The sequence below is a fragment of the Oncorhynchus nerka genome, unplaced genomic scaffold, assembly GCF_034236695.1.
Source record: "Oncorhynchus nerka isolate Pitt River unplaced genomic scaffold, Oner_Uvic_2.0 unplaced_scaffold_1560, whole genome shotgun sequence".
Classification (NCBI taxonomy): domain Eukaryota; kingdom Metazoa; phylum Chordata; class Actinopteri; order Salmoniformes; family Salmonidae; genus Oncorhynchus; species Oncorhynchus nerka.
The window spans coordinates 69,565-80,274 of NW_027039759.1; the positions used below are offsets into that span (position 1 = coordinate 69,565).

Sequence of the window (10,710 nt, forward strand, 5' to 3'; positions counted from 1 at the left end):
AGGAGATCATAACTTCTGGAACACTCCCTCAGTGAAGACTCAGACCCAGAACAGGAAACTCCAAACCCTCTAGTGGTGTTTCCAGGAAGTACTGAAACAGTGGAGCCACAACCCAGCTGTCTACACACTACTGCAGCTACATCCCTCTGGTCCCTGTCATCAGATCCCACAGTCCTCCACTCTCCCTGGTCGTACCGCTCCACTCCACCAGCACAGCGACTGCCTCCTCCCACCAGCCTCACATCATCAGGCTCTGAGAAAAGTAAAGAGAGAGACAGTAATCTTACTATTTTCTCACTAAAACACACCTATATTGTCTCTCAGATCTCATATTCTTCACTCCAGGTGAGAAACAATGTTGATTGAGTGACAAACTGTTTCTTACCTGAGCAGGTGAGTCCAACAGCATTACCAGGTAGGCAGGTGTTGTGTTTTCTGTCTGAGGTGTCACAGTCCAGGAGAAGGGACTCTTTGCCTTTACACTGGAACTCTTTATCCCAGGTCTGACCCTCACCTTCTCCATAGAGCCCCCCCTGTAGAGCTGCAGGAGCCCCACAGCCAAACTCCACACAGACTACCTCTGCATCCTGCCGGTCAAAGTCAGCTTCACACACTGAGGCCCAGGACTGATTGGACTTCACCTCCACTCTCCCAGAGCAGAGACCAGCTCCATCCACAAGCCGCACAGACTCTGGAGAAAAAGAGTTGGTTGAACATTCAATCAGTTTTGTTGATGACACTGTCAAGGACTAAACACAAATATGTTGGATAAAAGATTGTAGTTTGCTATGTTTGATACTGTAAGAGGTAGAAATGGGTTCTTAGTCACTCAGGATCAGGTTGGGAATAATGCAGGCAGGAGACAGGAATAAGTTCACTTCACTTTATAGAAAATAAACAGCTGGACATCCATCAGGCAGCTTCACTTCAGTACCATCTGATCTACAATGATCTGCCCATGAACATCTCCCATAAACCAATATGACAAACACAAATATAATGTTTAAATACATCTGACATCTCTCCCTCTATTTAAATGAAATAAAAACACGTAAAACATGATACATGATAATATTATATAATGTATAACTAAATCTCTCAATATGACCAGTCTCTTACCTGAACAGATCACATGATGATAATATTCACCATAACAGAAACCAGGTCCTCCTATGCCACACTCTCTAATAGTAGACTCTTCTCCACTACAACCATATAGTGTGACTCCTCCTCTTCTATATTCAACCAGAGGTCCTCTAGATTCAGCTACAGGATTCCCACAGTTCAGCTCTCTACACACAACCTTGGTCTCTGTCATGTCCCACAACCACCTAGGACATAGACCCAACCACTCTCCTCTGTGGAAGACTTCCACTGTCCCAGAACAGGAAGTGGTCCCATCCACCAGTCTGACTGAGAGTTCAGCTGTAAACAGCAGAGAGGAAAACACAGTGGTGAGGACAGATGATGACAGTGATTCTGTTATTCTAACAGCAGTGATGCTTTGTGGTTGACAAGTATTAGTAGTTCCATAAAACACTACTTGTTATTGGGGTTTAGAATGGTTTGTATGGACAAATGAATTTCTCCTTGTGGGATAATAAAGTTGACTAATATTGAACTGCTATAATCACTGTAGATTTATACTCTACCTACCTGGTGGACTGATGCTTTGAGCCTGGAGATCTGAGGAGAAAGAGAGAGAAAGAGACAGAGAGACAGAGAGAAACAAAGGAGAAAGGGAGGAGTCAGAGGAAGAGAGAGACAGATGTTAAATGAACATCAACATGACCTTTCATGATGTGATGGGGAAGACAGGCTTATCGTTGGTATGGTGCAACAACACCCATGTGTACATACACTATATATACAAAAGTATGTGGACACCCCTTCAAATTAGTGGACTCTATTTCAGCCACACCCCTTCCTGACAGATGTATAAAATCAACCACTCAGCCATGCAATCTCCATAGACAAACATTGGCAGTAGAATTGAGTTAATGAACTCCCCCTCTCTTCTCCCCCTCTCTTCTCCTCTCCTCTCCTCCCCTCTCCTCTCCTTGCCCCTCTCCTACCCTCTCCTCCCACCTCTACTCTTCTCCCCTCTCCTCTACTTTTCTCCCCTCTCTTCTCCTTTTTCCCCCTCTCCTCTCCTCTTCAGCCCCTCTCTCCTCCTTTTCAACCCCTCTCTTCTCCTCTTCTCCCCCTTCTCCCCCTCTTCTCCCCTTCTCCCCCTCTCTTCTCCTCTCCTCCACTCTCCTCGCACCTCTCCTCTCACATCTACTACTCTCCCCTCTCCTCTACTCTTCTCCCTTTTCTTCTCTTCTCTTCTCCCTCCTCTTCTCCCCCTCTCCTCTCCTCTTCAACTCCTCTCTTCTCCTCTTCTCCCCCTCTCTTCTCCTCTTCTCCCCCTTCTCTCCCTCTCTTCTCCTCTTCTCCCCCTTCTCCCCCTCTCTTCTCCTCTCCTACCCTCTTCTCCCACCTCTACTCTTCTCCCCACCACCTCTTCTCCCCACTCTCCTCTTCTCCCCCTCTCTTCCCCTCTCTTCTCCTCTTCTCCCCCTCTCTTCTCCAACTCTCCTCTTCTTCACCTCCCCTCTCCCTCTCCTCTTCTTCGCTTCTCCCCCTCTCTTCATCTTCTCCCCTCTCCTCTTCTCCCCCTCTCTTCTCCAACTCTCATCTTCTTCACCTCCCCTCTCCCTCTCCTCTTCTCCCCTTTCTCCCCTCTCTCTTCATCTTCTCCCCCTTCTCCCCCTCTCTTCTCCAACTCTCCTCTTCTTCACCTCCCCTCTCACTTCTCTTCTCCCCTCTCGTCTCCTCTTCTCCCCCTTCTCCCCTCTCTCTTCATCTTTTCCCCCTCTCCCCTTCTCCCCTCCTCCTTTTCACCCTTTTCTCCCTCTGTTCTCCTCAACTCCCCCTCTACTCTTCTCCCCCTCTCTCTCCATCTTCTCTCCCTCTCTTCTCCTCTCTTCCCCCTCTTCTCTCCTCCTCTCTTTTCCCCTTCTCCCCAATTCTACCCCTCCCCTCTCCTCACCCCTCTGCTCTTCTCCCCTCTCCATTTCTCCTCCCTGCTCCCACTCTCTTCTCCTCTTCCCCCTCTCCTCTTCCCCCTCTCCTCTTCCCTTCTCCCCTTTCCTCGTCACCCCCTCTTCTCCTCTTCTGACCCCTTTTCTCTCCTCCTCTCCCCTTCTCCTCTCCATTTCATTCTGTACTCCAACATCTGCCTGGTATTCAAGATAACACACAACATTGCAGCACCAAATTTGTTTTCATCAACCTCAGACTTAAATATCAGTGTTCCAAGAACCTCCACCAGGGAACTGTAGAATCCTCAAACGGTCCACCACCTTCTCCCAAACTGCCTTCTCATACAAACCAATAAAGAAATGGAATGGTCTCACCTCAACATGGATCTAGTCCAATCAAACGTATCTCACCTCAACATGGATCTAGTCCAATCAGACGTATCTCACCTCAACATGAATCTAGTCCAATCAGACGTGTCTCACCTCAACATGGATCTAGTCCAATCAGACGTGTCTCACCTCAACATGGATCTAGTCCAATCAGACGTGTCTCACCGCAACATGGATCTAGTCCAATCAGACGTGTCTCACCTCAACATGGATCTAGTCCTATCAGACATGTCTCACCTCAACATGGATCTAGTCCAATCAGATGTGTCTCACCTCAACATGGATCTAGTCCAATCAGACGTGTCTCACCGCAACATGGATCTAGTCCAACCAGATGTGTTCACACTGATATTGCCTGCTGCTACCTGCTGCCTCTCATATCCAGTGCGATAGAGTCAATGCACAGGGCTTCTTCACAAAATTGGATCTCAGGAGCGCTTACAACCTGGTGCGTATCCGGGAGGGGGACGAGTGGAAGACGTCATTTAGTACCACCTCAGGGCACTATGAGTACCTTGTCATGCCGTACAGGTTGATGTCTTCCAGGCCTTTGTAGACAAGATTTTCCGGGACCTGCAGGGGCAGTGTGTAGTAGTGTGTATACAGTGCCTTGTGAAAGTATTCGGCCCCCTTGAACTTTGCGACCTTTTGCCACATTTCAGGCTTCAAACTTAAAGATATAAAACTGTATTTTTTTGTGAAGAATCAACAACAAGTGGGACACAATCATGAAGTGGAACGACATTTATTGGATATTTCAAACTTTTTTAACAAATCAAAAACTGAAAAATTGGGCGTGCAAAATTATTCAGCCCCTTTACTTTCAGTGCAGCAAACTCTCTCCAGTAGTTCAGTGAGGATCTCTGAATGATCCAATGTTGTAAATACAATCCACCTGTGTGTAATCATGTCTCCGTATAAATGCACCTGCACTGGGATAGTCTCAGAGGTCCGTTAAGCTGTTACTCCTACCCCCTACTTTTTTGAACATTCTGTTAAAAATCGCGCAACATTTCAGCGCCCTGCTACTCATGCCAGGAATATAGTATATGCATATATTTAGTATGTGTGGATAGAAAACACTCAGACGTTTATAAAACTGGTTAAATCACGGCTGTGGCTATAACATAACGTGCGTTTCATCGGAAAGCGCAGGAAAAACTGATCACTGAAAATGGAAAAATATATTGCTGCGCGACTTGAACCCATTGATAAAGGTGAACCACAATTAATGAGGCTGAGGTTGCAGTACCTACAGCTTCCACACGGTGTCTAGAGTCTTGTCATTTGCCTACGATTTGTTTCTTGGTCAAACAGATTCAAGGCAGCGCAGTTCTTCAGGTCTAGGACCGGATATTTTGGTTGAGTTTCTAGCCGGACATTTTTCCAGACGGACAGCTATAGAATATACTTCGTCTTGTGATTAATTTGATCGCTTATTAACGTTTACTAATAGCTAAAGTTGCATTACAAAAGTATTTCGAAGTGTTTTGTGAAAGTTTATCGTCGACTTTTTGAATTTTAAAAAATGACGTTACGTTATGAAACGCTGTTTTTTTTCGTTGATCACACAGTCTACATATAACGATATCTAGGCTATATATGGACCGATTTAATCGAAAAAAAGACCCAATAGTGATTATGGGACATCTAGGAGTGCCAACAAAGAAGATGGTCAAAGGTAATGAATGTTTTCTATTTTATTGTGCGGTTTGTGTAGCGCCGAATATGCTAATGATTTTGTTTACGTCCCCTGTGGGTCTTTTGTGGTGTTACATGCTATCAGATAATAGCTTCTCATGCTTTCGCCGAAAAGCATTTTAAAAATCTGACTTGTTGCCTGGATTCACAACGAGTGTAGCTTTAATTCAATACCCTGCATGTGTATTTTAATGAACGTTTGAGTTTTAACTAATACTATTAGCATTTAGCGTAGCGCATTTGCATTTCCAGAGCTCTAGTTGGGACGCAAGCGTGTGGAAGAAGGTGCTCTGGTCAGATGAAACCAAAATTGAACTTTTTGGCAACAATGCAAAACGTTATGTTTGGCGTAAAAGCAACACAGCTCATCACCCTGAACACACCATCCCCACTGTCAAACATGGTGGTGGCAGCATCATGGTTTGGGCCTGCTTTTCTTCAGCGGGGACAGGGAAGATGGTTAAAATTGATGGGAAGATGGATGGAGCCAAATACAGGACCATTCTGGAAGAAAACCTGATGGAGTCTGCTAAAGACCTGAGACTGGGACGGAGATTTGTCTTCCAGCAAGACAATGATCCAAAACATAAAGCAAAATCTACAATGGAATGGTTCAAAAATAAACATATCCAGGTGTTAGAATGGCCAAGTCAAAGTCCAGACCTGAATCCAATCGAGAATCTGTGGAAAGAACTGAAAACTGCTGTTCACAAATGCTCTCCATCCAACCTCACTGAGCTCGAGCTGTTTTACAAGGAGGAATGGGAAAAAATTTCAGTCTCTCGATGTGCAAAACTGATAGAGACATACCCCAAGCGACTTACAGCTGTAATCGCAGCAAAAGGTGACGCTACAAAGTATTAACTTAAGGGGGCTGAATAATTTTGCACGCCCAATTTTTCAGTTTTTGATTTGTTAAAAAAGTTTGAAATATCCAATAGATGTCGTTCCACTTCATGATTGTGTCCCACTTGTTGTTGATTCTTAAAAAAAAAATACAGTTTTATATCTTTATGTTTGAAGCCTGAAATGTGGCAAAAGGTTGCAAAGTTCAAGGGGGCCGAATACTTTCGCAAGGCACTGTACTTATGGTGCCTAGACCATACAGCTAGCCCATTCCCACATCCTATGAGGACACCTGGCACAGGACAGAAGGATCGACAGAATCATGCAGAGGTTCTATTGGCCCCGTGTCACCCGAGATGTGGCCAGGTATTGTAGGAAGTGTGATCTATGTCAGCGTACGGCCCCACAGCCACACCAGCGTAATCCTTTGATTCCTCTCCCCATTATAGAGACTCCCTTCGAACGCATAGCTATGGACCTCGTGGGACCCCTCCTGTATTCCGCCAAAGGACACGGATACATCCTGGTCGCCATAGATTACGCCACCAAGTTCCCAGAGGCCATACCCCTTTGCAACATGTCGTCAATGGGAATCGCCAAGAAATTGTTCATGCTGTTCTCCCGGGTGGGCCTTCCCAAGAAGTTCCTCGCCAACCAGGGGACCCCATTCATGTCCTGGTTGATGAAGGATTTGTGTCGGTTATACCAGGTTCAACAGATACGCACTAGCATATTCCACCCGTAGGCAGACGGTTTGTGCGAATACCTGAACAAAACGATTAAAAGCATGTTGAAGAGTAGTGTCCAGAGATGGGGAAAAACTGAGACATGCTTCTGCCCCACTTAATGTTTGCCCTGCGAGAAGTACCCCAGGCGTCCACTGGGTTCTCCCCATTCAAATTGCTCTACGGCAGGCCATCTTGAAGGATCCTCGACTTACCCAAGGAGACCTGGGAGGCCCAACCATGCCCTTTCCTGTCGAGGATAGAACATGTTACCCTGATGAGGGACTGCCTGTTGGCAGTCTGGCCCATAGTAAGGGAACACCCCCCTGAAATTGACAAAAATTAATGGGACCTTATTGGCACCATACGAAACATATACACGATGTACAATACCACTCAATTGGACACTGTTTCATTCAAAACATATTGCAAATGCCATTTTGTAAATGCCAAGTGTAACACAGCAAAAATCCAATAGATGGCTCCACTGTACATTTTCTTATAGCAAATGTAACACAAGTCAAGACCCAAGAGTACAATTTTGAAAATGTGAATTTTCTTTCAAAAACGTATCACCCCCTTATCACCAAAATGTGCTCTCTGGACCGTTTTTCGAAATTCTTTAGATTTGTTGGGGCATTTACACATGTATAAGTACTTGAACATACTTTTGTCATATTTTATTGTCATAATTTTTTAATTGTCCATAAGGCATATGTTTTGTCCATTTGCTATATGATTTCATAGGAAGTCAAAAGTCAAAGTCAAAAGTCAGTGAACCATTGCCAAATGCCATAAGAAATGTACAAATGCAATATGAAAGTATTGAGTGTGCCAAATCAGGATGTTTTGTCCATTTGCCAAGTACGATCATAGGAAGTTGGTTTCCAAACCCAAAAGTCAGTGAACCATGTCCAAATGGCATTTATATTGCCCAAATGATATATAGTCCTATGTTAACCTCTTAAGTCGACCCTCTACTTTTTTGAACATTCTGTTAAAAATCGCGCAACATTTCAGCGCCCTGCTACTCATGCCAGGAATATAGTATATGCATTTGCTTAGTCTGTGTGGATAGAAAACACTCAGACGTTTATAAAACTGGTTAAATCACTGCTGTGGCTTTACCAGAACGGCATTTACATCGAAAAGCACAGGAAAAACTGATCACTGAAAATGGGAAAATATATCCATGCGCTACTTGAACCCATTGATAAAGGTGAACCACAATTAATTGACTGAGGTTGCAGTACCTACAGCTTCCACACGGTGTCTAGAGTCTTGTCATTTCCCTTCGAGTTTTTTCTTGGTCAAACACATGCAGGGCACCGTATCTCCTCAGGTCTAGGACCGGATATTTTCGTTGAGTTTCTAGCCGGACATTTTTCCAGACGGACAGCTAATGATCTTTACATCGCCTCCTGATGAATTTTATCGCTTATTTTTATTTTATTTATTTATTTCACCTTTATTTAACCAGGTAAGCAAGTTGAGAACAAGTTCTCATTTACAATTGCGACCTGGCCAAGATAAAGCAAAGCAGTTCGACACATACAACGACACAGAGTTACACATGGAGTAAAACAAACATACAGTCAATAATACAGTAAAAAAAAAAAAAAAAGGCAAAAAAGGCCATGGTGGCAAAGTAAATACAATATAGCAAGTAAAACACTGGAATGGTAGTATTGCAATGGAAGAATGTGCAAAGTAGAAATAAAAATAATGGGGTGCAAAGGAGCAAAATAAATAAATAAATTAAATACAGTTGGGAAAGAGGTAGTTGTTTGGGCTAAATTATAGGTGGGCTATGTACAGGTGCAGTAATCTGTAAGATGCTCTGACAGTTGGTGCTTAAAGCTAGTGAGGGAGATAAGTGTTTCCAATTTAAGAGATTTTTGTAGTTCGTTCCAGTCATTGGCAGCAGAGAACTGGAAGGAGAGGCGGCCAAAGAAAGAATTGGTTTTGGGGGTGACTAGAGAGATATACCTGCTGGAGCGTGTGCTACAGGTGGGAGATGCTATGGTGACCAGCGAGCTGAGATAAGGGGGGACTTTACCTAGCAGGGTCTTGTAGATGACGTATTAACGTTTACTAATACCTAAAGTTGCATTACAAATGTATTTCGAAGTGTTTTGTGAAAGTTTATCGTCGACTTTTTGAATTTAAAAAAATGACGTTACGTTTTGAAACTATGTTTTTTTCGTTTATCACACAGTCTACATATAACGATATCTAGGCTTTATATGGACCGATTTAATCGAAATAAAGACCCAAATAGTGTTTATGGGACATCTAGGAGTGCCAACAAAGAAGATGGTGAAAGGTAATGAATGTTTTCTATTTTATTGTGCGGTTTGTGTAACGCCGAAATGCTAATTATTTTGTTTATGTCCCCTGTGCTCAAAAATACTGCAGAAATGCAAAATTGACTGGCCCGATAAACTCGAGATGTCCGGGCAGTACTAGTGGTTCCTCTCCATTGCTCGATGGTGACATGAGGGAAGTGGGGCTCTGTCGTTCTTTAATGATTTTTTTTAAAATGTCCAAAATTACTAGGGGCGCCCCCTATTGGATGGGCACGGGTGGGGGGTGCTCCCTAGTGGACACCTTGCAACCTCCTAAAGGCATTTAAAACCATTATAAAAATGTTATCCTGGAAACCCTTTCCAATCACTAGGCGCACGGCTGTCCATTTGCAATATGTTTCAATGGGCATTTACCATCACGAATTTGACATACTCAAAAAAACTGCAGGAATGTGAAATTGACTGGCCCGATGAACTCAGAATGGCCGGGGAGTGATTCTGGTTCCTCTCCTTCCTCTCTGCTCGTTGGTGTTGTTTCAGAGTGTCATTTTGGTAATGGTTTATCACTGTTTAAACATATTGCAAATGGACAAAAGTCAGGCAGCAAGTCACCATCCATCAGTCAATTAGATATCATTCTGACACCAAACTCGTACAAACTGACACCACCCACACTTTTTCCAACTCGTTTAGAAGCCAACTATCACATATTTCAGAGAAGGCCAGTTTCAATGCACCTAATCCGGTGACTCTGGGGCATTTGTAAATGTTGTCATTTTTGCGATGGTCAAAATGAATTGAAGTCATTGCAAATATGCAAGGCTGTTTCTCGGGCCCGAGAACCTTCTAGAGCCACATAACTCACCGTGCACGATCGACTTAAGATCTAGAACATGTATTTAAAGTTTCAGAGCTCTAGGTCTGATGGTTCTTTGATGGTTCGAATGCAGGAAACCATTGCAGGCTCTGTCTGTCTGTTCGCCCCACACTGTGTCACTTCCCATTGACTGTGTATGATTTCAGAAAATCACAGAAAATCACAGAAATCACGTAGAGCTCCGAAACCCGCCTTAACGGATTAGTCTGAACAAAACGCAAAAGGATCTGTCACTTTTTTGAAGAAAAAAAAACACATTTCTTTAACCATAATCAATTGTACATTGTGCGATGTCTCGTAAATTACGATAGATAAATGGCTTGTTCTTTTTTTCCTGACACCATAGGGTCATGTACTCTGACATGAAGCGGTCAAATTAGCTCTGTTTTTTACCTTTAATCCCAGACAATGGGCCATAACTCAAAAAGCGATGAGGCCTCGGCGCCATCTTGTTTCTGGGCTCAAAGCCCAATTGGCCAAACCCGTGCTCACCGAGTTTAATCTTCAAAGTCCTTATCATTTAGGAGAAATGGCCATGTCAAATTGGTGATGTTTTGTACATTTGCAATAAGCAGCCAGTCTCCATCTGGTGGAATTTTCCGGAACAGCGGAACTCGTGGACGTCCAGTAAGGGACAGTACATTTGCAACATGGTCATCCTCATTGATCATATGGCAAATGCTGAAAAGTGCCCTTCATGTTGGAAAGGAAGCATTCTGTGAATACTGAAGCATTGCATCAACAAGGTGGCTCTGATAATATTGAAACATTGTTTAAACGAACAAGGCGGCCCGGAGAAACTGAAACACTTTGTATCAACAAGTCAACTCAACATA

At 43.7% G+C, this 10,710-nt stretch overlaps 1 long non-coding RNA gene across 1 annotated transcript; it reads right to left on the minus strand.

The window, feature by feature from the left end:
* Positions 1-391: 391 nt before the first annotated feature.
* On the minus strand, positions 392-1,734 carry LOC135568492 (uncharacterized). Its single transcript, XR_010462646.1, has 3 exons — positions 1,657-1,734; positions 1,120-1,425; positions 392-691 (listed from the first exon to the last, which is right to left on the minus strand). It is a non-coding gene; the product is annotated as an uncharacterized LOC135568492 (long non-coding RNA).
* Positions 1,735-10,710: the final 8,976 nt, after the last annotated feature.